The sequence below is a fragment of the Trichomycterus rosablanca genome, chromosome 3 (genome assembly GCF_030014385.1).
Source record: "Trichomycterus rosablanca isolate fTriRos1 chromosome 3, fTriRos1.hap1, whole genome shotgun sequence".
Taxonomy (NCBI): domain Eukaryota; kingdom Metazoa; phylum Chordata; class Actinopteri; order Siluriformes; family Trichomycteridae; genus Trichomycterus; species Trichomycterus rosablanca.
This window is the reverse complement of record NC_085990.1, coordinates 20,818,972-20,844,167: the sequence shown is the minus strand read 5'-3', so window position 1 is coordinate 20,844,167 and position 25,196 is coordinate 20,818,972. Positions and strand designations below refer to the sequence as shown.

Genomic DNA, 25,196 nt, shown 5'->3' with positions numbered 1-25,196 from the left:
CATGCATGATTAATAAGAAAATATCATGGTAAAATTTCACAAGGTATTGAGGGCTACAGGTCGGCACGGTGGCTTGATGGGTAGCACTGTTGCCTCACAGCAAGAAGGTCCTTGGTTCGATTCCCAGGTGGAACGGTCTGGTTCCTTTCTGTGTGGAGTGTTGCATGTTCTCTGGAGATACAAAATTATCCATGGCTGTGTTTGACATTAAAGACTTGAACTGATGAACCTTGTGTAATGAGTACCTGTCTTGTCATGAATGTAACAAAAGTGTGTGAAACATGACGTTAAAATTCTAATAAATAAATTGCAACTACATGCTTAAGGTGTGGTGGACAAGATAATCACTTTGTTGCAAATTTTATTCTAAATGCAAAAGGGAAAGAATTTTGAAAATTGATCAGCATTTGCCAAAGTTATGGGCAAAGGTACAGAGGTCCTTTTTAACTCCCAGTGTAGAACAGATTTGCACTAGAACCAAGGTTTGCATTGCCAGTACTGATGTTGGATAATTAAAGACTAGCTTGCAGACTGCATTCCAATTAATTACAGATGTGTTGCATAAGGTTCAGGACATGCAGTCATTTAACTTGTGGCTCCACAGGGGTCATGTTTTTTATTCCAAGTGTAAACTACTGCAGTATCATGCTGAAACAGGGAATGGTCTTCACTGAAGTGTTGCCACTAAGTTATAGGCACACAATATATAAGACATTAGCATGATGTAATATTAAGATTTACGTTCTCTAAGACTAATGGGCTCATTTTAAACTATTGGAAAACAACCCCAGATCATTATTTCATCTCCACCAAACTTCAGTTGGCAATATGGTGACTAACAGTAGCATCCTGATTTCCACTACACTTCATTTGGCTGTCAGACTGCTTGTTACTGCTCAATAGACTAAATTGTGTTGTGTGGAAGTCCTGTTCTGTAAGCTTGTGTGGCTTTAAACCTGAACTATTGTTTATTGTGCCGATAGATCTTTGTACCTCTTCACTTTTTCGTCTTTCAGCCTGAATTTAAAACTCGTCTTACTCCAGCTTTATTTACACATTTTGCATAGCAGCATTCAGATCATAAGAAAAAAGGAAATGTTTTTTTTTTTTTTTTTTTTTTTTTTTTTTTTTTTTTTTTTTTTTTTTTTTTTTTTTTTTATGAATAAAAAAATTATTAAAAAAAACTAGAATAACAGGTTGGAGAAGTGATCAGTCCCCTGATTTAGAAATTTGCTTTAATTAGAGACAGAATTAAAATCTGTCTGTTTTGATACTGTATGTTCCTACCAGCTTTAGATACCTAAATTGGAGAATATTTGCCTATTCCTTTCTTCATTACAGAATTGTTTGAGATCAGTCATTGCTTTCTTCAAGTCCATCAACAGATTTTCTCTCATACACTATATTGCCAAAAGTATTCGCTTGTCTGCCTTCATATGCATATGAGTGACATCCCATTCTTAATCCATAAGGTTTAATATGATCTTGGCCCACCCTTTGCAGCTATAACAGCTTCAACTCTTCTGGGAAGGCTTTCCACAAGGTTTGGGGGTGTGTTTATGGGAATTTTTGGCCATTCTCCCAGAAGCGCATTTGTGAGGTCAGACACTGATGTTGGACGAGAAGGCCTGGCTCTGACTTGGCCACTGAAGGACATTCAACTTCGTTTACTTATACCAAGTTCACACTACACGACTTTCTGATTTGTCGGGTCGCTGTACAGTTCATACTACACGACTGAATCTTTTGCACTCGGGAGTCTTTCAGTCGGTGTATATTTCACACTACACGACTGATCGGTGATAGGGGGTTTCACACTACACGATCTATCACCAACTGGAATCACAGGCGAGCTTCTCTGGTCTCCCACACTATGTTTTGTCACGAAAACAAACGCGAGAAGTGACGAGGGGTTTAATGATACCACGTCCAAAAATGCACGTCAACAAGTAGCGAGCGATCAAAGTGTTTGTGCGCTGATGTGCAGCGTTAAATCAAGGAGGAAAAATAAATGAATCTGAGTGGATTTGGCAACACAAACAGTATGGATTGTTCTGTAGTGAGTTGGAGGTTAATAAGTATTTTTGCAATGCAACGTTGGTGTTTTGTAGAGAACGATCAAGTCAGAAATACTGTAAAGCTTGTGTGTGTGCCGGTGTATTCTGATATAAACTATATTATGTCCCTGTCCGACCTGTTTACACTCCTCCCCTGCGTTTCCCCCTCACACTGTATCCTGCGTTCTCATTGGCTGTTCGACAGAGCACTCATTGCCAGACGTGCAACTGAGATCAGATATCTGACATGCTAGAAATCTCAATCCGGTCGCCGAGCGCTCAGCAAGCCGGTCGGATCGAGTTGTTGGGTAGTTCACACATAGCGACTGAGTGCCGAGTTTCGATCGCCGAGTGAACGCCAAGTTGATCCTGAGCCGGCAAATCTAGCGCCGCCGACCAGTCGCCAAGCGAAATCTGGCCAAAGATCGTGTAGTGTGAACTTGGCATTAAGCCACTGCCGTTTATTTGGCAGTGTGTTTAGAGTTGTTGTGCTTGAAAGTGAACATCCAGCCCATCTTCAGCTGTCCAGCAGAGGGCTGCATGTATTCCTCAAGAATTGGCATCTCTTTTTCTTTCAAACCTAATCAATTGCCCAGTTCCTGCTGAAGAGAAACATCACCCTAACATAATGGTGTCACCACTGTGTTTCACAGTAGATATGATGTATATGATGTATCATCATACAGTGTATCACAAAAGTGAGTACACCCCTCACATTTCTGCAAATATTTCATTATATCTTTTCATGGGACAACACTATAGAAATAAAACTTGGATATAACTTAGAGTAGTCAGTGTACAACTTGTATAGCAGTGTAGATTTACTGTCTTCTGAAAATAACTCAACACACAGCCATTAATGTCTAAATGGCTGGCAACATAAGTGAGTACACCCCACAGTGAACATGTCCAAATTGTGCCCAAAGTGTCAATATTTTGTGTGACCACCATTATTACCCAGCACTGCTTTAACCCTCCTGGGCATGGAATTCACCAGAGCTGCACAGGTTGCTACTGGAATCCTCTTCCACTCCTCCATGATGACATCACGGAGCTGGTGGATGTTAGACACCTTGAACTCCTCCACCTTCCACTTGAGGATGCGCCACAGGTGCTCAATTGAGTTTAGTCCATCACCTTTACCTTCAGCTTCCTCAGCAAGGCAGTTGTCATCTTGGAGGTTGTGTTTGGGGTCGTTATCCTGTTGGAAAACTGCCATGAGGCCCAGTTTTCGAAGGGAGGGGATCATGCTCTGTTTCAGAATGTCACAGTACATGTTGGAATTCATGTTTCCCTCAATGAACTGCAGCTCCCCAGTGCCAGCAACACTCATGCAGCCCAAGACCATGATGCTACCACCACCATGCTTGACTGTAGGCAAGATACAGTTGTCTTGGTACTTCTCACCAGGGCGCCACCACACATGCTGGACACCATCTGAGCCAAACGAGTTTATCTTGGTCTCGTCAGACCACAGGGCATTCCAGTAATCCATGTTCTTGGACTGCTTGTCTTCAGCAAACTGTTTGCGGGCTTTCTTGTGCGTCAGCTTCCTTCTGGGATGACGACCATGCAGACCGAGTTGATGCAGTGTGCGGCGTATGGTCTGAGCACTGACAGGCTGACCTCCCACGTCTTCAACCTCTGCAGCAATGCTGGCAGCACTCATGTGTCTATTTTTTAAAGCCAACCTCTGGATATGACGCCGAACACGTGGACTCGACTTCTTTGGTCGACCCTGGCGAAGCCTGTTCCGAGTGGAACCTGTCCTGGAAAACCGCTGTATGACCTTGGCCACCATGCTGTAGCTCAGTTTCAGGGTGTTAGCAATCTTCTTATAGCCCAGGCCATCTTTGTGGAGAGCAACAATTCTATTTCTCACATCCTCAGAGAGTTCTTTGCCATGAGGTGCCATGTTGAATATCCAGTGGCCAGTATGAGAGAATTGTATCCAAAACACCAAATTTAACAGCCCTGCTCCCCATTTACACCTGGGACCTTGACACATGACACCAGGGAGGGACAACGACACATTTGGGCACAATTTGGACATGTTCACTGTGGGGTGTACTCACTTATGTTGCCAGCTATTTAGACATTAATGGCTGTGTGTTGAGTTATTTTCAGAAGACAGTAAATCTACACTGCTATACAAGCTGTACACTGACTACTCTAAGTTACATCCAAGTTTCATGTCTATAGTGTTGTCCCATGAAAAGATATAATGAAATATTTGCAGAAATGTGAGGGGTGTACTCACTTTTGTGATACACTGTATATGATATGATGTATATGATGTATGGTGGTGTGCTGTGTTTGTTTTTTTTACCAAACATTCCACTTAGAGTTCAGTTAGTTAAAAGTTAGAAGTTCTTGGTCTCATTTGACCATAAAACTTTTTCAGCATGGCCCTATTTCAGAAGCAGCTTCTTTTTTGTCACCCTTCCATACAGGCAGCTTTGTGTAAAGTTTGCACAGACCAAACAATCTCAGCCACAGAGAGCTGAAAGTTGTCCTTGGCTTCTTGGTAGCTTCCTTGATCAATATCTTCTTGGCTCGGTCATCCAGTCTAGAGAAACTGCTTAATCTTGGCAAAGTGTTTGTGGTGCCAACTTGGCAGGGTGTTGGTTTGAGGGATAGTTAAAGCCACTAAAGTCTTTTTGTATCCTTCTCTTAACTTTCCACAACATTATCACAAAGACCTTTTGAAAGCATCTCTCCAGCTATGGTGAATTTTTGTGTTATTATGCACTACTGGTAGTGGAATCCTCAAGGAACAGCTGGTTGTATTGTTTTATTTATCAAAAACTGTACAATTGACATGACCTAGACCTTTTGACATGCCTTCTTAGAAATGAAAACATAGAATGTATAAAGAATATAGAGAGTGTGATATAGTAGTTGTCTTGTGACTGAGTCATCTTGGCTTTGGCTTTAGGCTAGTGTATAGAACTAGTGCATATTTTAACTCTCAAAGCAGTAGTTTAGGCTAACGTTATCTAATATTCAGTCTCAATACTCAGGACAAAGAGCTTCTTACAGTCTGCTACAGAATTTTTTCGCTACCCATTGCTGTTCAGTTTTTTCCCTATAAAAAAACTACCTATTATACAAACCCATCTCCAAATCTCCAGAAAAGTTGGGACGTTTTGTAACACAGTAAAAAGAAGAATCTGTGATTTTACACAATGTTTCAACTTTTTCAGAAATGGAGTTTGTAGAAGATGTGGGCGTTATGTATCGCTATCAGATTTTACTGGGATTTTGGCACAGCACTGATTTTCTCTTCCCCTGCTGTTGTGTGAAAGCTGCACTGGTGTTCTCAGTCTCACTCCTTATTCACATATCAACCACTAACAGTTAATGATCTAATTATCATTTTAAACTACATGATTGTTTAATTCACTGAATATCATACCTTTCAATCCAATAAAGCATCACTGGAAAAAAAACATGAAAAAATACATAAGCAAATTAAAAAATAACAAAAATTAAACAGAATTTGTGGTAAACAATAGTGGTAAACAATAGATTTACATGGAAGCACAAAAAGATTTACCTTTTTTATTCCGGATAACCCTTGTTTTATTTCTTTTAACACTATACGTATCAGTATACAGTGTATCACAAAAGTGAGTACACCTCTCACATTTCTGCAAATATTTGATTATATCTTTTCATGGGACGACACTGTAGACATGAAACTTGGATATAACTTAGAGTAGTCAGTGTACAACTTGTATAGCAGTGTAGATTAACTGTCTTCTGAAAATAACTCAACACACAGCCATTAATGTCTAAATGGCTGGCAACATAAGTGAGTACACCCCACAGTGAACATGTCCAAATTGTGCCCAAAGTGTCAATATTTTGTGTGACCACCATTATTATCACTGCCTTAACCCTCCCGGGCATGGAATTCACCAGAGCTGCACAGGTTGCTACTGGAATCCTCTTCCACTCCTCCATGATGACATCACGGAGCTGGTGGATGTTAGACACCTTGAACTCCTCCACCTTCCACTTGAGGATGCGCCACAGGTGCTCAATTGGGTTTAGTCCATCACCTTTACCTTCAGCTTCCTCAGCAAGGCAGTTGTCATCTTGGAGGTTGTGTTTGGGGTCGTTATCCTGTTGGAAAACTGCCATGAGGCCCAGTTTTCGAAGGGAGGGGATCATGCTCTGTTTCAGAATGTCACAGTACATGTTGGAATTCATGTTTCCCTCAATGAACTGCAGTTCCCCAGTGCCAGCAACACTCATGCAGCCCAAGACCATGATGCTACCACCACCATGCTTGACTGTAGGCAAGATACAGTTGTCTTGGTACTTCTCACCAGGGCGCCACCACACATGCTGGACACCATCTGAACCAAACAAGTTTATCTTGGTCTCGTCAGACCACAGGGCATTCCAGTAATCCATGTTCTTGGACTGCTTGTCTTCAGCAAACTGTTTGCTGGCTTTCTTGTGCGTCAGCTTCCTTCTGGGATGACGACCATGCAGACCGAGTTGATGCAGTGTGCGGCGTATGGTCTGAGCACTGACAGGCTGACCTCCCACGTCTTCAACCTCTGCAGCAATGCTGGCAGCACTCATGTGTCTATTTTTTAAAGCCAACCTCTGGATATGACGCCGAACACGTGGACTCAACTTCTTTGGTCGACCCTGGCGAAGCCTGTTCCGAGTGGAACCTGTCCTGGAAAACCGCTGTATGACCTTGGCCACCATGCTGTAGCTCAGTTTCAGGGTGTTAGCAATCTTCTTATAGCCCAGGCCATCTTTGTGGAGAGCAACAATTCTATTTCTCACATCCTCAGAGAGTTCTTTGCCATGAGGTGCCATGTTGAATATCCAGTGGCCAGTATGAGAGAATTGTACCCAAAACACCAAATTTAACAGCCCTGCTCCCCATTTACACCTGGGACCTTGACACATGACACCAGGGAGGGACAACGACACATTTGGGCACAATTTGGACATGTTCACTGTGGGGTGTACTCACTTATGTTGCCAGCTATTTAGACATTAATGGCTGTGTGTTAAGTTATTTTCAGAAGACAGTAAATCTACACTGCTATACAAGCTGTACACTGACTACTCTAAGTTATATCCAAGTTTCATGTCTATAGTGTTGTCCCATGAAAAGATATAATGAAATATTTGCAGAAATGTGAGAGGTGTACTCACTTTTGTGATACACTGTATCATCCTGTCATATTTATTTAGATATAGTTTACAGATTGTTTTATTATGAGTAAGGCCCTACTCAATGCACGGACCGTGAAATGACCCGTTTCCCATGTAATATGCAATTTGCTGTGAAATTCAAAATGTAGGGTTTGTGTTTAGCGGTTTAACATTTTTCATTCGCGTAGCATTCAAGTTTTTCTTGTTTACTGGTTAATTTGCACTATGAGGCGGTTGTAGTATAACCGAGAGTCTTTAGAATTTGCTGAGTTTATAAAGTAAGAAATAAACTGTACATAGACAAACTATCAGGAGCATAGTATTTTACTGGCTGGTTCTTTTGAGGCGCAGCACAGACTACACAGAGATGATCACGTGTGTAGAGAAGCACACTTTTACATTACTATGGAATCCCTAAAGGGATAAAATGCACTCAATATGTGAACACATACATCAAACATTGTCAGCACACTACACCACAGAAAAGTCTGTTACACTAGCAGTCCTACAGCAATTCAGTCGATTCTGTGGGTGCAGAGAGGGTGTGTCAAAATACGGAAAATAATTTTTGTCTTTGAAAAAGAACATGAAGCCTCGCACTGTTGCTGGATGTTCTAGGTTTATATTCAACCATTAAGGTAGGCTGTGCTGTCCATTGTATCTTCCATTTATTCTATCATTCATCTTATGAGTGTAATTTAATGACTGCCGTGAAATGTGGCACTTTCCTTTCAAACACGAAGTCTGTGTAATTAAGCACATTTTCCTGTAAATGTAGTAGGGCCCTACTTATGAGTATTCTAACTACAGCATGATGAAGAAGTTCTTAGTTTTTGTCAAGCTAAGTTTGTTTTTTTAATTCCCAGTCCTTTTCTCTTGATAATACGACCTCCCTTTCTCCCCTCTCTGAGCTGTGAATGGTACATTCCAGACTTGCTTGCTTTTCCTTCCCTGAGCAAGCGATGCTTCAGCATCACACACACACACACACACACACACACAGCATAGAAGCTAGAAACATGTATGTGAGTGATCTCCAGTTTCACCATACACTCTTGTGAAGGTGTGGAGGGATGCGGATTTAACTGTTTCTCAGCCGGAGCCGTCTTCCAGCCTGTGAATTATTGACCTGCCTGCATTTCTGGTAAGGAGAATTTGAGTAGGTGTTGTAAACCCTGTTTGTTTGCTTGGCTGTGGATGCAGTTCGGCTGTCATGGTGACGAGGGCCAATCTGGCCAGATTGTTTTAAATTCTTTTCTGTTTAAGAGGAATATTTGATGCACAGATGTGCTGTTTGGCAGACAGAGATGCTTGAGAACGTTTGGTGCTTTGGTGCAAGTTGTGAAAGGTTTACTTGTGGATTTTTGGCTGCGATCCAGCACAGTTGAGGCATCCATACTGGTCTTGCATTGGCTCTCGTGTGAAGAACTCATGCTGTTCTGTTCAGCTGCTGTTTAATGCCTTTAGTTAATTTTCTCTCTTGGACTGGTGAGCTTTTGGTTTTTTAAAGGACTGCTCTGTTTATTACCTTGATTTAAAGTCATCTAATCTTTTAACTCTAAGATCAGTATCCATGCTATTTTTCATATCATAAGCTACTTTATAATTGGAACTGTATGTACTAACATCTTGTAAAATTCATCATTAATTATTTTATACATCTTGACATGCTCGTCTGCATGTACGTCAAAAAGTTCATATTCTCATATGGTAGATGTCTTCATGAATAGTTAGCTTACAGTGTCTGTAGTCTGATAGTACTGTAAAGGTAATACTTCAAATCCAAATAGACACATTAATAAATTGGAATGTTATTTAATTTCAAGCTAATATTCATCATACAGTTTGTCTGAATGGGCACAAATGCTTACAAACACACTTTCAGACTTGTGGAACGCATTCTCAGAAAAACTGAGGCTATTATAACTGCAGGGAAAGGGGCGACTTGACATGTTCTACCAAATGCAAACTTATTGATCCCTAGTGGTCAGCATTTTCATATAGTCAACATGACTAACCAGCCTGTTGCTGTAAATTAGCCAGCGGATGTAGCATTCTTTTTTTTTAATTTTCCAGTTTGCATTATTTAAAAGGATATCCAGATAAAGTTTCAGTGATGCATGGAGTTATGACAGATGAAATTCAATGCAGCATGACCAACTGTGCATGGACATCTTGTGACCATAAGCTTGTCAGACATCCTGTTCCAAAACCAGGAGCATTCATACAAAAATGGCCACCTCTTTGCAGCCGTAACAGTCTCTATATCTCTGGGAAGGTGTTTCACAAGATTTTGGAGTGTATCTGTGGGAATAAGTTCCTATTCTAAAAATCAGGCACTGATGGAAGGAAGGATAGATGGATGGATGGATGAATAGATAGATAGATAGATGGATGGATGGATGGATGGATGGATGGGCGGGCGGGCGGATGGACGGACGGACGGACAGACAGACAGACCGATAGATAGATAGATAGATAGGTGGTTGGACGGACGGATGGCTGGATGGATAGACGGACGGACGGACAGATGGACGGATAGATAGATAGATGGACGGACGGACGGACGGACGGACAGACAGACAGATAGATGGACGGATAGACAGACAGGCAGACAGACAGATAGATAGACGGATGGATGGACGGACAGATCGACAGACAGATAGATAGGTGGACGGATGGACAGACAGACAGACAGATAGATAGATAGATAGGTGGATGGACGGACAGACAGATAGATAGACTGATAGATAGACGGACGGACAGATGGACGGATAGATAGATAGATAGATAGATAGATAGATAGATAGATAGATAGATAGATAGATAGATAGATAGATACATTAAATGATAAAGTGATAAGTACTTTGTCTCACTGCTGGCAGTAAGATGGGAACATTAGCAGTTTGGACTGCTCTTATTAAGATCTTTTTTTAAGAGTCCCATGGGCTTTTCCTCTGCAGTTAGCAATCACTCTAGTGCTCTTCCACTGATTAGCAGCCAGGAGACACTGCATGGGTTGAGTATTTTCTGCTGCTTATGGTCAGAGGTCTGATGCACAGGGCTCCAAAATATATTGCTCATTTTTGCAGAAGAGAGCAATATGCAAATCAGCCATCACGTGTTTTTTTGCAAGTAAAAGTTATTTTTTATGCGCAAATATAAGTGGATGCCTGAGGAAGAGCTTGTTGGACTTATACATTAATGAGAATGTGCATGGTTGGTGCTCTTTTAGCAGTTATAACAGCCTTTACTCTTCTGGACAAAGGCTTTCTCCAAGATTTTTGAGTGTGTTACTGTTGCTTTGAGCATCCTGACCAATGTTAGTTGGTACATATGTGGTTTTGGATGTTCGGTAAATCACAGCATGCATGATTCAACTACTAAATTCTATTGGGCAAACTAAGTTAGGCCAGTTTTTACCCTGGCACCTCAAGAGTCCACCACATTATAAAACCAGTAATATTCTATTGACTTTGCGTGATTGTGTTAGTGTTGATTCTAAGAACCAGCAACCATACATTATACGACCAAAGGTCTTTTTGGACAATCCATTCCAACACTTCCGGCAACTATATGACTCAATTTACCCCTAAAGTGTTCATTGGGGTTGAGGTCAGGGTTCTGTGCAGGGCGCTGGACTTCCTCCACACCCAATTAGTCATTTCCAGTGTATGAAATGGACTTTGCCAAACCGTTGCCACAAAATCGAACACATATTAATTCACAATTATTTTAGATCACTGACTGTTGAATGGTTGCATTGGGTGTGGTTAAAACAGATCAACACTTATTACATGTTACTCCTGTAGGTGTAACGTGTAAGTGTCCCAATACTTTAGTACATATAATGTATCTTCATTATGAGGGCAAAAGGATTAGTACACTTTCAAGTTTTATATACAGAAGTTTTTATAACATCCCATTGTAAATAAATAAAAATTAATATGGAGTTGATCTCCCCCTTGCAGCTATAGCAGCTTCCACTCTTCTGGGAAGGCTTTCTACAAGATTTTGCAGTGTGTCTGTGGGAAGTTTTGCCCATTTATCCAAAAGAGCATTTGGGAGGTCAGACACTGATGTTAGAAGAGAGGGCCTGGCTTGCTCTCCATTCTAGTTCATCCCAAAGGTGTTTGATAGGATTAAATTTAGGGCTCTGTGTGGGTCAGTCAAGTTCTTCCACACCAAACTCTTCAAACCATGTCTTTATGGACCTTGCTTTGTGCAAGTTGTAAGCATACAAAATGTCCAAAATGTCTTGGTATGCTAAATCATTAAGATTTAGATATTCACTGGAACTAAGGGACCTAGACCAACCCCTAAAAAAACAACCTCTCTCTTGTACTGATGAGCTGGCATTCTCTAAATCCAGTCCATCGGACTGCCAGGTATGATTAGTCACTTCACAGGTAGTGGTAGTGTGGGTAGTGATGACTCAGTGTTATGGCACTGCATGTGTGATTGTAAGATCAATGTTTTAAACCTCTTTCCAGCTGCTGTCTCTGTTGGGCTTGTAAGCATAGCCCTGTCTCGATTGTACATTAGGTTACACAGCTCAAAGGTACATTAATATACACCGATTAGGCATAACATTAAAACCACCTCCTTGTTTCTACACTCACTGTCCATTTTATCAGCTCCACTTACCATATAGAAGCACTTTGTAGTTCTACAATTACTGACTGTAGTCCATCTGTTTCTCTGCATGCTTTTTTTAACCTGCTTTCACCCTGTTCTTTAATGATTAGGACCCCCCACAGAACCACTACAGAGTGGGTATTATTTGGGTGGTGGATCATTCTCAGCACTGCAGTGACACTGACATGGTGGTGTTGTTAGTGTGTGTTGTGCTGGTATGAGTGGATAAGACACAGCAGCGCTGCTGGAGTTTTTAAACACCTCACTGTCCCTGCTGGACTGAGAATAGTCCACCAACCAAAAATATATCCAGCCAACAGCGCCCCATGAGCAGCGTCCTGTGACCACTGATGAAGATTTTAAAGATGACCAACTCAAACAGCAGCAATAGATGAGCAATCGTCTCTGACTTTATATCTACAAGGTGGACCAACTAGGTAGGAGTGTCTAATAGAGTGGACAGTGAGTGGACACGGTATTTAAAAACTCCAACAGCACTGCTGTGTCTGATCCACTCATACCAGCACAACACACACTAACACACCACCACCATGTCATTGTCACTGCAGTGCTGAGATCATCCATTACCTAAATAATATCTGCTCTGTAGTGGTCCTGTGGGGGTCCTGACCATTGAGGAACAGCATGAAAGGGGGCTAACAAAGCATGCAGAGAAACAGTAGAATTACAAAGTGCTTCTATATGGTATATAGAATAGAGCTATAAGTTGAGCTGATAAAATGGACAGTGAGAGTAGAAACAAAGAGGTGGTTTTAATGTTATGGCTGATCAGTGTATATACATTAACACAAGATGAAAAGTACTGTAGTAGTATATGTTATTTTCTTTCCAGTCTTTGACTATTAATTAACAGTCATGATTTTAGAGGTGGACAAAATAACTTTGTAAGACAGCAAACTAACCAGGTGAATCCTTCAGTGTGTTTGCACATATGTAAAGACATGGATAAATGTTCCATTAGTTAGTCCACATGTTATTGGTTGATGTCTGGGTTTTGTGTTGCGGCTTCGGTTGTTTATGACTAACAAATGTCTGTTATGTTAAAATAATAATACTAATACAAATGAATAAAAATTCTACCCTTTATTGTGACGTGAAGTAAAATTGCTGTAATTATTATTAATAGCATGTAATAATTTAACGTAGATGACAGCCAGCCTAGATTAATCATAGATAAACCATTGTCCATACTATTTTGAAACCACACAAAATAGACAGATTTGTTGTAGGTTAAAGAAAATCATAAAAGTGTTAAAGCTCTAAAGCAGATAAAGTAGTGTAAATACAGCACAGAGTTTTTAAAATTGCTTTTAAACTTGCTTAATGGCCTAGTAATAATTAAAAAATATAAAGATTATATATATTATTATAAATTATATAATAATAATATTAAAAGAATAATACTCAAAGGTTGTTCTATTTATTACAATGGTTTTACGTAACAGTAACTTTCTTTTTATTGGATAGGCTATTAGGTTAAATGAATTAGGTTAAATTGGTTCAGCTAACAAAAGCAGTTGGGAACCTCTCATTGTATTTATTAACCTAAGATAAAATCAGATTGCTTATAACATGCATCAATAAAGACTGGTTTAATTTTCCAGTAATCTTCCAGTGCCATTTGGATGTGAAAACTTGGCTTACAGGCTAGGGCTGCAACTAACGATTATTTTAGTAGTCGACTAATCTGACGATTATTTTTTCGATTAGTCGACTAGTCAGCGATTATTTATGTCATACCCTCCATCTCTGCCTTAACATAAAACCCTGTTATGTTATTTAAGTTCCAATATCAAATTAAAATAATGACCCATGAAACATGAATATGAAACTTAAGCTTGATAGTTTAATTAAATATATTTGAAACATTAATACACAATCACAATAAAAAAAAATTCAATGAAATAAGAAAGCTTTGGACAGCATTAGAAACTGTTATGTTTCAGAAGTTATCACTCTGGAAGTCAAAAACATTTATAACATGTCGTTGAGAAACATGTAAATGCTGTCTGTGAAGATCTCAGCCATCTGAGGGGTGCATGAACCTCTTCTCTTCTCATCCACACTCCATTGCTTAGTGCTATTTATAGAAAGCACAAAAGAGAAAGCTGTATTAATTATCACAAACTGAAGGCTATGTATCATAGTTTATTACAAATAGTGTACTGGCTATGCCAACTAAACCACAACAGGTTAAATATCTTAACTGAATTATCTGCTGAGCTAACTAGCTATCATTAAGTGGATGAGGCTTATTATTTAGAATGAATGCTCTCATTAACGAGAGCAAAAAATATGGAAGACGAGACAGGTTAACGTTAGGCTATAATGTTAAGTTATATAACGTTACTCATATAAATGACTGATTAACTATTGCACTTAATGCGTTAGCTAGCAAACAAACCTGAAAAATAGCGATCTCTTAGATAGTTTTCCGACAAGTACTCTAGCATTAACAAACATTAACTACGTTGGTTAAAGCACAAAGCGGTGTAAAAACTTACCAGAATAACGCTGCTCATCACGGCTGCAAGGCGTTTCACCGTAGTGCTGGCGTGAAACCACAACTCTGCGTCCAGCTCGTTTCTTTGGGTTATTTTGGCTGAAATACTCTCTTTATCTTCGCCTCTCTGTCTTCATAAACTCCCCGCTGCGCCATGGAAGCGATGCTGCGCCCCCTGCAGTCCCTTTAGTGCATTGCATCAATAACGACTAGTCGACAATTAAATTCCATGTCGACAAATTTTTATAGTCGACGTTATCGACTACGTCGACTAATCGTTGCAGCCCTATTACAGGCTATACAGATTAAAGACATTAATTTTAGAACCAGAGTTTGGAGTGCTGAATTCATTTATTCATATTTCAACCAAACTCTTTCTCAAGTTAACAGAGACTCGGTTAACTTTTAAATGTCCTGTATCAGCGGTTCATCCTTAATGCCAGCAGAGTTGAAACATTTATAAGCTGTAGTGTCAGCCGAACACAAAGCGGTTGTTGAGGTGCGGATTTACATACCTTTAGAGATACACTGTTTTAAATATTACCATAACCCCTTTCTCACTTTCTCCTAAGTATGCACTTGCCATAACCCCTTTCTCACCTTCTCCCAAGTATGCACTTGCCATAACAACTTTCTCCTGATTATAAAACGGATAGTTCCGGTCCTAAAATCTGATTGGCTGAGCCGCGTTCGAAGTCGTTGTAAAATCCCCGATAAACGCACACCTATGACCACCTCACATCATTCCATATTAATGCACCACTGAAAAGAAAAAGTGAATGTTATGTTCGCCCTCATGTTGTTTAGCAACACTGTCAATCGAACTACCTTGCGTTGCGGAAGAGTGCTTTATTGTAAGTTTATACACAATAAATACATTTATGAATTAAACATTGTTGTATTTATTTTATTTTATGTTGACCGCCGTTTTATAAAAGCAATAAGCCACTCGAGACCGTGCGTTACTGCTATGATTTTAGCACGGGAAAGAAGTTTTAGGCACTCCGCTTCGCGTCGTGCCAAAAACGTCATTCCCCGTGCTAAAATCACAGTAACGCACGGCCTCTCGTGGCTTATTGCTTTAGTATGCACTTGCCATAACCCCTTTCTCACTTTCTCCCAAGTATGCACTTGCCATAACAACTTTCTCCTAAGTGTGCACTTGCCATAACCCCTTTGTCACTTTCTCCTAAGTGTGCACTTGCCATAACCCCTTTCTCACTTTTTCCCAAGTGTGCACTTGCCAAAACCCCTTTCTCACTTTCTCCCAAGTATGCACTTGCCATAACCCCTTTCTAACTTTTTCCCAAGTATGCACTTGCCATAACCCCTTTCTTACTTTCTCCTAAGTGTGCACTTGCCATAACCCCTTTCTAACTTTCTTCCAAGTATGCACTTGCCATAACCCCTTTCTTACTTTCTCCTAAGTGTGCACTTGCCATAACCCCTTTGTCACTTTCTCCTAAGTGTGCACTTGCCATAACCCCTTTCTCACTTTCTCCCAAGTGTGCACTTGCCATAACCCCTTTGTCACCTTCTCCCAAGTGTGCACTTGCCATAACCCCTTTGTCACTTTCTCCCAAGTGTGCACTTGCCATAACCCCTTTGTCACTTTCTCCCAAGTGTGCACTTGCCATAACCCCTTTCTCACTTTCTCCCAAGTGTGCTCTTACCATAACCCCTTTCTCACTTTCTCCCAAGTGTGCACTTGCCATAACCCCTTTCTCACTTTCTCCCAAGTATGCACTTGCCATAACCCCTTTGTCACTTTCTCCCAAGTGTGCACTTGCCATAACCCATTTCTTACTTTCTCCTAAGTATGCACTTGCCATAACCCCTTTCTCACTTTCTCTGAAGTGTGCACTTGCCATAACCCCTTTCTCACTTTCTCCCAAGTATGCACTTGCCATAACCCCTTTCTCATTTTCTCCCAAGTGTGCACTTGCCATAACCCCATTCTTACTTTCTCCTAAGTATGCACTTGCCATAACCCCTTTCTCACTTTCTCCCAAGTATGCACTTGCCATAACCCCTTTCTCACTTTCTCCCAAGTATGCACTTGCCATATCCCCTTTCTCACTTTCTCCCACGTGTGCACTTGCCATAACCCCTTTCTCACTTTCTCCCAAGTATGCACTTGCCATAACCCCATTCTCACTTTCTCCCAAGTATGCACTTGCCATAACCCCTTTCTCACTTTCTCCTAAGTATGCACTTGCCATAACCCCTTTCTCACTTTCTCCCAAGTGTGCACTTGCCATAACCCCTTTCTCACTTTCTCCCAAGTGTGCACTTGCCATAACCCCTTTCTCACTTTCTCCCAAGTATGCACTTGCCATAACCCCTTTGTCACTTTCTCCCATGTGTGCACTTGCCATAACCCCTTTCTCACTTTCTCCTAAGTATGCACTTGCCATAACCCCTTTCTCACTTTCTCCTAAGTATGCACTTACCATAACCCCTTTCTCACTTTCTCCCAAGTGTGCACTTGCCATAACCCCTTTCTCACTTTCTCCCAAGTATGCACTTGCCATAACCCCATTCTCACTTTCTCCCAAGTATGCACTTGCCATAACCCCTTTCTCACTTTCTCCTAAGTATGCACTTGCCATAACCCCTTTCTCACTTTCTCCCAAGTGTGCACTTGCCATAACCCCTTTCTCACTTTCTCCCAAGTATGCACTTGCCATAACCCCTTTCTCACTTTCTCCCAAGTATGCACTTGCCATAACCCCTTTGTCACTTTCTCCCATGTGTGCACTTGCCATAACCCCATTCTCACTTTCTCCCAAGTATGCACTTGCCATAACCCCTTTCTCACTTTCTCCTAAGTATGCACTTACCATAACCCCTTTCTCACTTTCTCCCAAGTGTGCACTTGCCATAACCCCTTTCTCACTTTCTCCCAAGTGTGCACTTGCCATAACCCCTTTCTCACTTTCTCCCAAGTATGCACTTGCCATAACCCCTTTCTCACTTTCTCCCAAGTGTGCACTTGCCATAACCCCTTTCTCACTTTCTCCCAAGTATGCACTTGCCATAACCCCTTTCTCACTTTCTCCCAAGTATGCACTTGCCATAACCCCTTTGTCACTTTCTCCCACGTGTGCACTTGCCATAACCCCTTTCTCACTTTCTCCCAAGTGTGCACTTGCCATAACCCCTTTCTCACTTTCTCCCAAGTATGCACTTGTTTAAGTTTTTATATGGTAATAAATGTTGCATAAGTCCTCAGGGGTCCAGTTGTGGAACAACGTTTATTTGAGACAGCATGACAAAACATCAAACACTGCCTCAGACTAAAATGACTTAATCATTTAAAATTTACACCAGCTATTAAAATACCTGTTACATGCTGAAATTTTTGTAGCACAGGAAGCTTATAATATGAAGCCTTTATATCAAGGATTTAAAGAAATGCAGATAATAATTAAATTGTCCACACCTGGAGATTTGACGACGCAATTTTATTAGCAATAGCTAATTGTATTAGCAATACCCTGACTTTCCTGCCGTTAAGTCAGAACTATAAGGCCGCTCAGATGGCGTAGCGCTAAAATACGCTAGCACATCAGAGCTGGGATTTCAAATACATCGCATCAAATTGCAGCTCTGCCATCCAGCTTGGCTGGGCAGCTACATGAACAACGTTTGGCTGTTGTTCATACAGGGTTATGAAGCCGGATAGGGACCTCATAACTGATGCAGTTACGACCTCTGTGGGCTGGTTGATGGCGTCTGCACAGAGTAGAGGAATAATTCTGATCAGGGTGTGACTCTCTTCATGCACAGGGCTGATTCGCATATGAACTCGGCTGGTGCAGGTGAAAAAAATCAGGGGCGGGGGTCAGCACCAGTAGAAAGGAAGCATAACACAAATTGGATGCGCTAAAAATTGGGAGGAAAAGGGAGAAAATGCATTATAAGAAAGTCAGAACTATATAACTCCTAAAAGGGGGGGGGGCATGGCTGTCCTTACTCAATTGCCAAAATTGTATGTTACAACTGCTATTATTTGTCTCCAATCGTGTAATGTGTGCTGCAAAGTGTGGTATGTGTCACATTTGACATTTTGATTAGCAGTGTAGCTCCTGTTTAGTGGTTGCAACTGTCACTGAAAGGTTGTTTCATTTTCAGGAAATTGGTGCAGAGCGGCCATTTATTATTTATTTATTATTTATTATTTTAGCATTTTTTTGCCATGTTTATGTCATGTTTTAATGACAGTCAAGAAAATAATAAAATCTAAAGAGTTACTGTCAGGGTGAAAATAAACCTCAGCTTATTTTAGTGATAAGAACAAACAAAGCATTGGTTTGGCCGAGCATTTGTTAGTAGAATGCGTTTTTAATTGGTCACCAACATTGCAGCTTCGACCCTGGCAATGCTTCAGTATAGGACTCACAATAAATATCATTGTAACAACATTGTGGATTTTTCTATAAATGCATCCATGCTTTAAATGTCTTTATTGTTACCCCTTTTGCATTATCCCAATTTAGATACATACAGTTCCTCTCTACTTGTGCACAAAACCCTCGCTGCCTGAGGACTGACTGAGGTCTGCTGTGACGTGTAAATTCGATGGTCACTTCTTTACACCAGCCAGTGACGGATTCATACAAAAAGCCCAACACATGCATTTCTCTCTACATTTCTCCACCACTCGTACCAGCACCCCACACACAGCAGTAGTCCAATAGCAGTTTCCAGTCTGGTTTTTCCTCCCGTGGACACATGCCATGCCAGTTGTGTCTGTTAACCACTAAGCTGCCATAGTTAGGAGTCAAACTTGGGTCTCTAAATCTGCAGTGTTGGCCTAGCACGTTAGACCACTGTGCCACCTAAGCTCCTATTACCTTTATTTTTAAGAAGTTTTTGATGTTAATAAAGACAGGGACTGCTGAAAAACTACTTTTTTTACTTTTTTCTTACTCCTTGTGGTTTCATTTGCGAAGCCTTTTTCTTACTCCTTGGAGTTTCATTAGCAAAGGAAATATGATGTTTTGTTCTTCATTATGTAGCCTATAATTTGTAAAATGTAAATATTTTAAATAAGCTTTTTTAAATTCAAAAAAGAATTTTAACCCTCGGGTTTTTGTAATAAGGGGCATTGATCTGGTCGCTAGAATATTCTCAGTCAGCCATTCTGTCACACCTCATTAGGCACAGAGAAAATAGGCAGTGTCGTTTCTGTTAGCATTTAATCTAGGGCAGATATACAGGAGTTGGACAAAATAACTGAAACACCTGGTTTTCGACCACAATAATTTATTAGTATGGTGTAGGGCCTCCTTTTGCAGCCAATACAGCGTCAGTTCGTCTTGGAAATGACATATACAGGTCCTTCTCAAAAAATTTGCATATTGTGATAAAGTTCATTATTTTCCATAATGTAATGGTAAAAATTAAACTTTCATATATTTTAGATTCATTGCACACCAACTGAAATATTTCAGGTCTTTTATTGTTTTAATACTGATGATTTTGGCATACAGCTCATGAAAACCCAAAATTCCTATCTCAAAAAATTAGCATATCATGAAAAGGTTCTCTAAACGAGCTATTAACCTAATCATCTGAATCAACGAATTAACTCTAAACACCTGCAAAAGATTCCTGAGGCTTTTAAAAACTCCCAGCCTGGTTCATTACTCAAAACTGCAATCATGGGTAAGACTGCCGACCTGACTGCTGTCCAGAAGGCCATCATTGACACCCTCAAGCAAGAGGGTAAGACACAGAAAGAAATTTCTGAACGACTAGGCTGTTCCCAGAGTGCTGTATCAAGGCACCTCAGTGGGAAGTCTGTGGGAAGGAAAAAGTGTGGCAGAAAACGCTGCACAACGAGAAGAGGTGACCGGACCCTGAGGAAGATTGTGGAGAAGGGCCGATTCCAGACCTTGGGGGACCTGCGGAAGCAGTGGACTGAGTCTGTAGTAGAAACAACCAGAGCCACCGTGCACAGGCGTGTGCAGGAAATGGGCTACAGGTGCCGCATTCCCCAGGTCAAGCCACTTTTGAACCAGAAACAGCAGCACTGGACTGTTGCTCAGTGGTCCAAAGTACTGTTTTCGGATGAAAGCAAATTTGGCATGTCATTCGGAAATCAAGGTGCCAGAGTCTGGAGGAAGACTGGGGAGAAGGAAATGCCAAAATGCCTGAAGTCCAGTGTCAAGTACCCACAGTCAGTGATGGTCTGGGGTGCCATGTCAGCTGCTGGTGTTGGTCCACTGTGTTTTATCAAGGGCAGGGTCAATGCAGCTAGCTATCAGGAGATTTGGGAGCACTTCATGCTTCCATCTGCTGAAAAGCTTTATGGAGATGAAGATTTCATTTTTCAGCACGACCTGGCACCTGCTCACAGTGCCAAAACCACTGGTGAATGGTTTACTGACCATGGTATTACTGTGCTCAATTGGCCTGCCAACTCTCCTGACCTGAACCCCATAGAGAATCTGTGGGATATTGTGAAGAGAAAGTTGAGAGACACAAGACCCAACACTCTGGATGAGCTTAAGGCCGCTATCGAAGCATCCTGGGCCTCCATAACACCTCAGCAGTGCCACAGGCTGATTGCCTCCATGCCACGCCGCATTGAAGCAGTCATTTCTGCAAAAGGATTCCCGACCAAGTATTGAGTGCATAACTGAACATAATTATTTGAAGGTTGACTTTTTTTGTATTAAAAACACTTTTCTTTTATTGGTCGGATGAAATATGCTAATTTTTTGAGATAGGAATTTTGGGTTTTCATGAGCTGTATGCCAAAATCATCAGTATTAAAACAATAAAAGACCTGAAATATTTCAGTTAGTGTGCAATGAATCTAAAATATATGAAAGTTTAATTTTTATCATTACATTATGGAAAATAATGAACTTTATCACAATATGCTAATTTTTTTAGAAGGACCTGTACAAGTCCTGCACAGTGGTCAGAGGGATTTTAAGCCATTCTTCTTGCAGGATAGTGGCCAGGTCACTACGTGATGCTGGTGGAGGAAAACGTTTCCTGACTCGCTTCTCCAAAACACCCCAAAGTGGCTCAATAATATTTAGATCTGGTGACTGTACAGGCCATGGGAGATGTTCAACTTCACTTTCATGTTCATCAAACCAATCTTTCACCAGTCTTGCTGTGTGTATTGGTGCATTGTCATCCTGATACACGGCACCGCCATTGGATGCACATGGTCCTCCAGAATGGTTCGGTAGTCCTTGGCAGTGACGCGCCCATCTAGCACAAGTATTGGGCCAAGGGAATGCCATGATATGGCAGCCCAAACCATCACTGATCCACCCCCATGCTTCACTCTGGGCATGCAACAGTCTGGGTGGTACGCTTCTTTGGGGCTTCTCCACACCGTAACTCTCCTGGATGTGGAGAAAACAGTAAAGGTGGACTCATCAGAGAACAATACATGTTTCACATTGTCCACAGCCCAAGATTTGCGCTCCTTGCACCATTGAAACCGACGTTTGGCATTGGCACGAGTGACCAAAGGTTTGGCTATAGCAGCCCGGCCGTGTATATTGACCCTGTGGAGCTCCCGACGGACAGTTCTGGTGGAAACAGGAGAGTTGAGGTGCACATTTAATTCTGCCGTGATTTGGGCAGCCGTGGTTTTATGTTTTTTGGATACAATCCGGGTTAGCACCCGAACATCCCTTTCAGACAGCTTCCTCTTGCGTCCACAGTTAAACCTGTTGGATGTGGTTTGTCCTTCTTGGTGGTATGCTGACATTACCCTGGATACCGTGGCTCTTGATACATCACAAAGACTTGCTGTCTTGGTCACAGATGCGCCAGCAAGACGTGCACCAACAATTTGTCCTCTTTTGAACTCTGGTATGTCACCCATAATGTTGTGTGCATTGCAATATTTTGAGCAAAACTGTGCTCTTACCCTGCTAATTGAACCTTCACACTCTGCTCTTACTGGTGCAATGTGCAATTAATGAAGATTGGCCACCAGACTGGTCCAATTTAGCCATGAAACCTCCCACACTAAAATGACAGGTGTTTCAGTTATTTTGTCCAACCCCTGTATATATACACACAGAGTTTACAGTATATGCATTAGGTGTGGCTCGATACCACTTTTTTATGTCCGATACGATACTGCAAATTGAGTATCTGCCGATACCGATACCAATTTGATACCGTCATTTCTTCTCTCAAACAACTAAGCAATAATAATGCATGTCTCAATGCACCATGGTTAAACTAGCTATCTAAATAAAAATGCTCAGACTGTGAAACAAATATTGTAAAGGAATAAATACAGAACCTACAACATAACACTGCTGTTTTTATTTTCACTTTTACTCACTGAACATTTAGCAGCATTTTTGGATTGTTTAACAAAAGTGTCTACAATTGGAAGATGTGGATGTCAATCAAACGAGATGGACCAGTTAGAATTGACACAGAGTTGAGTTTTTTTCGTTAAAGTGCTGTCACGTTTTTAGATTGTTAAAAACCAAAGCGCGCTTATTATTAAACCCTGCTGGATTTTGAAGAGGAAAACGGTGTAGTTTGTTTTTTTCATAACACTAATGGATTAATCATTGAGGATGTGAGAGATCTCCAAGCCGGGACAAGACCGATTTATCCAAGTCCGATTTATCATTTATAAAGTGATTTTTATTGTGTTTAAACAGTCTTTTTAGATGTGGCAGTAGTAGATGATTTGGCTGTTGCGGATGAGTTGTAGATCAGTGGCACATGTTAATGATGTCATCAAGCATAAGTGGCAATAAACGGCACTTGTCATATAATGTGAATTACATATACTGCATATTGTCTGGCCCTTTAAGAATGTTAAGTGTACAATGCTAGGGTATAGGGGCGAGTGTGTAGGGAAGAGATTAGAAAATGATGGTCTCCGGCTGTGCTGTTGTTCTGTGTTTGCACTGAGCGTTTGTGACATTAAAGTAGCGTTCTCGTGAAACCCCACTCGAATGTTTGAACATTCATTGAATTCAATCATGAATTATTTTACAACATTCTGTTGGAACGTATCTTTGTGTGTTATTTGCTTTACACACAAACAATGGCCTTATTTACATTAAGTGTTATTTACATTGTGTTATTTACATTAAGCAAGAGTATCGGATCGGATTACATGTTTTTTTCCTTCCGATATCCGATCCAGTGATTTGGGCCAATATCGGACCGATATCGAGTATCGGATCGGTGCCAGCCCTATTATGCATGTACAGTGCAATGACATTTTTTTCCATATACCAACTTGTTTGAAAGCTGGGGTCAGAGCTTACGGTCAGCCATTATATGCTTCTGGAGCTGGGCTCAAGGGCTCTACAGAGGCTGAGGAAAATGAAATGAAATGAATTCTCACAGCTGTATTTTCACCAGGCAGAATTTAAAGATGATTCCTAATACCCATCTGAGGACATTCAATTTGATGACACATACCACCCACACTCTGCCTACCACCCTCCAAAACCAGTCAACAAAAGATCTGTTAAGTACACTGTGTATTAGCAATATATTCATAATTATTTATTATTCATGTTTACCAACCACTTCATTCCAGTCAGGTTTGTTGTGGGTCTGGTGCTACCCTGAAACACTGGACAGGTTGCCAGTGCATTGCAAACAAACATTTTTGATCTCGTGTACACATTACAGTTTACATAAGCTTTTCCACATTTCACATATCAGTGTACACTGTAAGGAACCTGGAATACCAGAATGGAAACATGTGCCACCATGGAACATACCAAACTCAAACAAGCCCAGGGCAGTCTCTGTTACACCCACTCTACCAGCTGCATGATCATGTTGCCCTACTGTATTGCAACATTATACAGTATAATGTACACCGCTCAGCCATAACATTAGAACCACCTCCTTGTTTCTACACTCACTGTCCATTTTATCAGCTCCACTTACCATATAGAAGCACGTTGTAGTTCTACAATTACGGACTGTAGTCCATCTGTTTCTCTGCATGCTTTGTTAGCCCCCTTTCACCCTTTCATGCTGTTCTTCAATGGTCAGGACTCTCCCAGGACCACCACAGAGCAGGTATTATTTAGGTGGTGGATCATTCTCAGCACTGCAGTGACACTGACATGGTGGTGGTGTGTTAGTGTGTGTTGTGCAGGTATGAGTGGATAAGACAGCAATGCTGCTGGAGTTTTTAAACACCTCGCTGTCACTGCTGGACTGAGAATAGTCCACCAACCAAAAATATATCCAGCCAACAGCGCCCCGTGGGCATCGTCTTGTAACCACTGATGAAGGTCTAGAAGATGACCAACTCAAACAGCAGCAAGTCTCTGACTTTACATCTACCAAGGTGGACCAACTAGGTAGGAGTGTCTAATAGAGTGGAAAGCGAGTGGACACGGTATTTAAAAACTCCAGCAGCGCTGCGCTGTCTGATCCACTCATACCAGCACAACACACACTAACACACCACCACCATGTCATTGTCACTGCAGTGCTGAGAATCATCCACCACCTAAATAATACCTGCTCTGTGGTGGTCCTTTGGGGGTCCTGACCATTAAAGAACAGGGTGAAAGCACGCTAAAAAAAAGTATGTAGAGAAACAGATGTACTACAGTCAGTAATTGTAGAACTACAAAGTGCTTCTATATGGTAAGTGGAGCTAAAAAAATGGACAGTAAGTGTTGAAACAAGGAGGTGGTTTTAATGTTATGGCTGATTAGTGTGTATCCTCTGTAGAGTTTTTTCTGTATGCTATGTGCTATTGACTGCCTAAGCAGCTTGTTTGTTTGCATTACTTACAA

General features: G+C 41.1%; 1 protein-coding gene across 3 annotated transcripts in view; it reads left to right on the top strand.

Moving 5' to 3' along the window:
• dtnbp1a (dystrobrevin binding protein 1a) overlaps positions 1-25,196 on the top strand; it is a 68,310-nt gene that overhangs the window by 30,639 nt on the left and 12,475 nt on the right. The gene's annotated exons all lie outside the window — the stretch shown is intronic.